Here is a 6,000-nt window from a genome sequence, read left to right as displayed (position 1 = left end):
TAAAGTAGAAGTACAACTCTGCTCCCTCCTGCGGTCCCCAGACTAGCCTGTAAGTCTCTGTCAGCTGCTTAACTTAATTTTGAGACTGTTTGGGGGGAATACACTCTGCCTTCTCTGTGTTTCCATATCCTCATAATAACCAGAGAATAATAATTTTAAAAATATAAGAATAGTGCCATGTGTAGGAAGGTGGTATCTAAAATTAGACAAACCACAGTGTGAGTTCGGTCTTTGGAACATGTTTATGACATTGGGCAACTTAATTAACTTCTATGAGTCTGGAAGTCTCCCGTATGAAATCAAGATAAGTGTCTGCTTCTAGTGCTTAAATTAGACCCTAATGAATGAATGAATCAATGGACTTATTATAGTGTCTAGCATAAACTAAGAGCCCTATAAATGTCACTTTAAAAATTACTTAAATTCAATTTAATTAACATATACTGTACTATTAGTTTCAGAGGTAGAATTCAGTGATTCATCAGTTTATACAACACCTAGTGCTCATTACATCAAGTGCCCTCCTTAATGCCGATCGCCCAATTACCCCATCCCCCCACCCACCTCCTCTCCAGCAACTGTTTCCTATAGTTAAGAGTCTCTTATGGTTTGCCTCCCTCTCTGTTTTCATTTTATTTTATTTTTCCTTCTCTTCCCCCATATTCATCTGTTTTGTTTCTTAAATTCCCCATGTGAGTGAAATCATATGGTATTTGTCTTTCTCTGACTAACTTATTTCATTTAGCATAATACCCTCTAGTTCCAGTCATGTCACTGCAAATGGCAAGATTTCATTTTTTTTTTTTTAGATTTGATTTATTTATTTGACACAGAGAGAGGGAGGGAAAGAGAGGGAGAGCACAAGCAAGGGGAGCGGCAGGCAGAGGTAGAGAAAGAAGCAGGCTCCTCGCTGAGCAGGGAGCCTCATGTGAGGCTTGATCCCAGAGCCCTGGGATCATGACCTGAGCCGTAGGCAGGTGCTTAATAGACTGAGCCACACAGGCGCCCCAAGATTTCATTTTTTTTTTTTATGGCTGAGTAATATTCCTTTTTACATATATATATACCACTACTTCTTTATCCATTCATCTGTTGATGGACATCTGGGCTTTTTCCATAGTTTGGCTATTGTGGACATTGCTGCTATAAACATTGGGGTGCACGTGCCCCTTCAGATCCCTACATTTGTATCTTTGGGGTAAATACCCAGTAGTACAATTGCTGGGTCATAGGGTAGCTCTATTTTCAACTTTTTGAGGAACCTCCATACTGTTTTCCAGAGTGGCTGCACCAGCTTGCATTCCCACCAACAGTGTAGGAGGGTTCCCCTTTCTCTGTATCCTCACCAACATCTGTCATTTCCCGACTTGTTAATTTTAGCCATTCTGACTGGTGTGAGGTGGTATCTCATTGTGGTTTTGATTTGTATTTCCCTGATGTCTAGTGACGTTGAATATGTTTCCATGTGTCTGTTGGCCATTTGTATGTCTTTTTTGGAGAAATGTCTATTCATGTTTTCTGCCCATTTCTTGACTGGAATTTTTTTTGGGGGGGGGGATGTTGAGTTTGATAAGTTCTTTATAGATTTTGGATACTAGCTCTTTATCTGATAAGACATTTGCAAATAGCTTCTCCCATTCTGTCGGTTACCCTTTAGTTTTGTTGACTGTTTCCTTTGTTGTGCAAAAGCTTTTTTATCTTGATAAGGTTCCAATAGTTCATTTTTAGTTTTGTTTCCCTTGCCTTTGAAGAAGTTGTTGCAGCCGAGGTTGAAGAGGTTGCTGCCTGTGTTCTCCTCTAGCATTTTGATGGATTCCTGTCTCATGTTTAGGTCTTTCATCCATTTTGAGTTTATTTTAGTGTATGGTATAAGAGAATGGTCCAGTTTCATCCTTCTGCATGTGGCTGTCCAATTTTCCCAACACCATTTATTGAAGAGACTGTCCTTTTTCCATTGGATATTCTTTCCTGCTTTGTCAAAAATTAGTTGACGGTCCATTTCTGGGTTTTCTATTCTGTTCCATCAATCTATGTGTCTGTTTTTGTGCCAGTACCATGCTGTCTTTATGATGTCACTTCTTAATATATAATTTTAAGCACAGTCTAGGAGTCAGTCTGACCTGATCTTATTTAATCATTAATACACTATACAGCAAGTATTTATCCTCCTTTTCCAAGGGAATAAGTACAAGTCAGATTATGTAAGGAAATATTTGAACATTATATAGTTAGGATATTATTTTATTTATCTTATGTAATACTCCAACAATACAGATACATATAAACTAAAAATTGAAAGGACCCATGCAAGCTTACCTTCTTTTTTTTAAGATTTATTTATTTATTTATTTGAGAGAGAGAGAGAGAGTGCACGGGGGCGGGGGGGAGCAGGGCAGAGGGAGAGGGAGAGAGAAACTTTAGCAGACTCTGCACTGAGTGGAGAGCCCTATGCAGGGCTAGATCTCATGACCCTGATAACCTGAGCCAAAAACAAGTCAGGCACTTAAGGGACTGCACCACTAAGATACCCTAGCCCTACTTTCTAATAGCATTCCTCTCCCTAAAGGTAACCAGCTTTAGCTGTCTGATGTGAGTCCTTCCAAAAATATTTCTATTAACAGGGAGGAAGCTGGTGGGTGAGAGGGAGGGAGTGAAGGAAAGAGGAGTGGAGGAGTGGGGAAAGAGATTTAATATTTCTTTATCTCTTGAAGAAAATTATTTCCATTATATTAAGTTGGACGTAATGTTATCCTTTCTGTAATCCTGGGATAAATAAAGACAGATTAGTATCTAAAGTCATTTTGAAAGTCTGACATTTTGAAAATCCAAGCTGACGTTTTACTCTCCTTTGCTTTACTATTAGACATGAGGAAGGGAATGTAGACGTTTTTTCAGGCGATATAACTGGGAAAAAGGGAAAGTGACAGGGGTACCCAGATGTCCCATCTCTGCAAGGTGGGGGCTCCCACCTTCAGTCAAGAGACCCTTTCCCTCCTATGAGGCTCCACCCATCTTGGCGTCTTAACTTCATGGGTGTCTCCTTCCCTCTAGTGGTCAAAGCAACAATTGCAGCCTACTTTTCTAAAGAGTTCTTCCAAGTATGTGTAAGAGAATATAATACATTAATATAAGAAAAAATAATATTTTGATTGAAATCATCCATTTTTTATCCTTGTGACTACCACTGGCATTCTCATTCTTCACAGTAATTACTCAGATTCTCCTGAGTGTGGGCCACTAGACTGTGGGACATTAAATCTGAGAAGGTACCCTGGTGCTCACTGGTCTAAATTGAAATGGCTATAGCAGAGTGAACTAGAAAGTTTACAGATATTTCTCACAAAGAGTGAAATGACTGAGTACTTTTCCATGTCAGTGCACAGGAAAAAATAATGGACAATGTGTTCCCTATTACAGTGAGCAATACTAGCTTAAACCCATACCAATTATTAGAACAGACAAAAGTACAGACTGAGTAGAGCAGGTCAAGATGGAGGTAAGAGGGATGAGAAAGATGGTGGGAACAAGAAACAAGAAGCCATTTGATCAGAATAATAGAAAAGAACAGACAGCACCTAACCAGGAATGATGGTGACACCAAAAGGGCCGATGACTCTGTGAATAAAGACAGAGGCACAACACACGTAGTAGGAGACAGCCATCTGGCAGTCAAAGGATTGGGCCATTATGTAGAGGATTTCGTAAAGACAATCCAGAGACAACGCATAAGTAAACATAAGCTTAAAAACCAAACTCTGAGGCACTGCACCTCAGGTTCCCCATGACTGGGAAGGATGTGGGAAAGTAAAGACCAGACCCATCTGAGCCAACATGGAGAGGAGCATGGGCTCATCAGTCAAGGCTTCTATCCTGATGTCGGCCAGAAGGGATAGGATCCAGGCACAGAGGACTAGGGAAGTTGTGAGGATGAGGTAGAAGACTACTGGTGTTAGTCACCATGGGCATGTCAGTTAAAGCACTGCAGAAACTAAGACCTTTGTCTTAACTCCACTCAGAGATCTGGGTCACAGTTAACTTGAACTCCACTCAGAGATCTGGGTCACAGTTAACTTGACAGATGTAGAAGGGTGCAATAATGGATTTGGGAAACATTCAGTGATTCTTTATAATTCACGAATGATGATCAGTCTAGGAGAACTTGAGGAAATGAGCAAATTTGGGAGAGTGAACTAAGAAAATATCTGTCATATTTGGGGGTCTGGAACTGATGGTCACTTTAACTCAGCCCACGAGGTGAGGATTTGAAATGGCATTTAACAGAAAACAGAACTGAAATAGAAGCAAATAAATAAGCCACAAACAGATACAAATGTGCATCAGAAACAGTTAGGCAGTTTCTCACACAATTCAGGTTTAGTTATTGCTCAGTGTGAATTATCAGTCAGTTCTGCTGGGCGCTCACCTCCAAGCAGAGGCACAGGAATGCAGGCTCTTCCCAGCATTTGAATTCACTATCTCACAGTCTTTTACTTCTCGCCACATGGAAGTACAGAGCGCATGATGAGAAGACACCCCTGGCTTGGCACATGATTATCTTCAAGGGACACATGATTATCTTCAAGTTCCTTTAGTCAGAACCAGCCATGTGGCCAATGTAATTGCAAGGGCAGATGGGAAAGATAGAGGAGCACATAGATTCCCATGATCTGTACTCTCTCTGCCACTCTTGCCTTGTCATGGGTAATCAGCGTTACTTCACATGCCCAAAAGCAACAGGAGTATTAACTGTAAAATCAAAGCCATGAGAAAGTAAGTAGGTTTTATGCATAAGCGGTGAGGATGAGATGTGTGCCAAAAGCTCACCAAACTCCATAATATTGGCTAAATCCAGCCTCTCTCACCTCAAAGTGTATCTTAGTCCAGAACAAATAACTTAGGCTTTGAAAAATGGTTTGTCAGGTATCATTATTATATAATAGTTAAGAGCACATATTCTAGAACCTAACAACCTGAGCTGAGTTTTTCCCTCTGCTCTTTACTAGCTCCTTGATCTCGGGACAACACTGTGTGTCTCTGTGCTTCAGTCTCCTACTCTGTAGAAATGGGGTTGATACAGATGCCTGACTCTCAGTGTTGTTGTAAAGAGTGAATGAATTAATGTAAGAGCAATGCCTTGTGTGTAGCATCAGCCATAATAATCATATTGTTATTACTATTATCAAAATTACTTCTGAATTATTCTCATGTGTATGTTGATGATGTGGGAATTGTAGCAAGGACATGAAGATCACATATGGATGGAGGTGGGAATCAAAGGATGTATCATCAGGGGCTAAACATGGGTCTTTCTCTGGAATGGGAGAGAGATCAGTCCCTTCTGGAGAACAACATGGCAAAAGTGACATCTTTTTTTTTTTAAAAGATTTTATTTATTTATTTGAGAGAGAGAATGAGATACAGCATGAGAGGGGGGAGGGTCAGAGGGAGAAGCAGACTCCCCGCTGAGCAGGGACCCCAATGTGGGACTCGATCCCGGGACTCCAGGATCATGACCTGAGCCGAAGGCAGTTGCTTAACCAACTGAGCCACCCAGGCACCCCAAAAGTGACATCTTTTCCAAGAGAAACCACTTATCCTATATCCATGGAGCATTCAGTAGCATGCCAAGGAGACTCAGAGCTTGCAGGAACCATGTGCCACAGACAGACATGCTGCTGTATTAGTTGCCTCATCTGTGGATATGAGACAAGGCTCTCTCCTTCCCACAAATACTAAAATATGTCTAGTCTAGAAGTGTTTAGAAGACTAGGTCCTAGTTTTCATGGATAAGTATTCTATGTGATAATCACTTGGAATATACGAATACACACACACACACACACACACATATATATGTTACAAAGAAGAGTTAAGTTTCTTCTATAGAAAAAAGTTGGATGGACATTTAAAACAGTAGAGAGCACATTGGCAGACTTTGGAAAGGGATGTAATTTTATCAGGTAGGTCAAAAATGGGCTATTCCTATGGACTCTGAGAAAC

Source organism: Leptonychotes weddellii, chromosome 11 (genome assembly GCF_054177405.1).
Source record: "Leptonychotes weddellii isolate Sample4059 chromosome 11, ASM5417740v2, whole genome shotgun sequence".
Classification (NCBI taxonomy): Eukaryota; Metazoa; Chordata; class Mammalia; order Carnivora; family Phocidae; genus Leptonychotes; species Leptonychotes weddellii.
The sequence above is the reverse complement of the archived record's forward strand: the minus strand, read 5'-3'. Positions refer to the sequence as shown.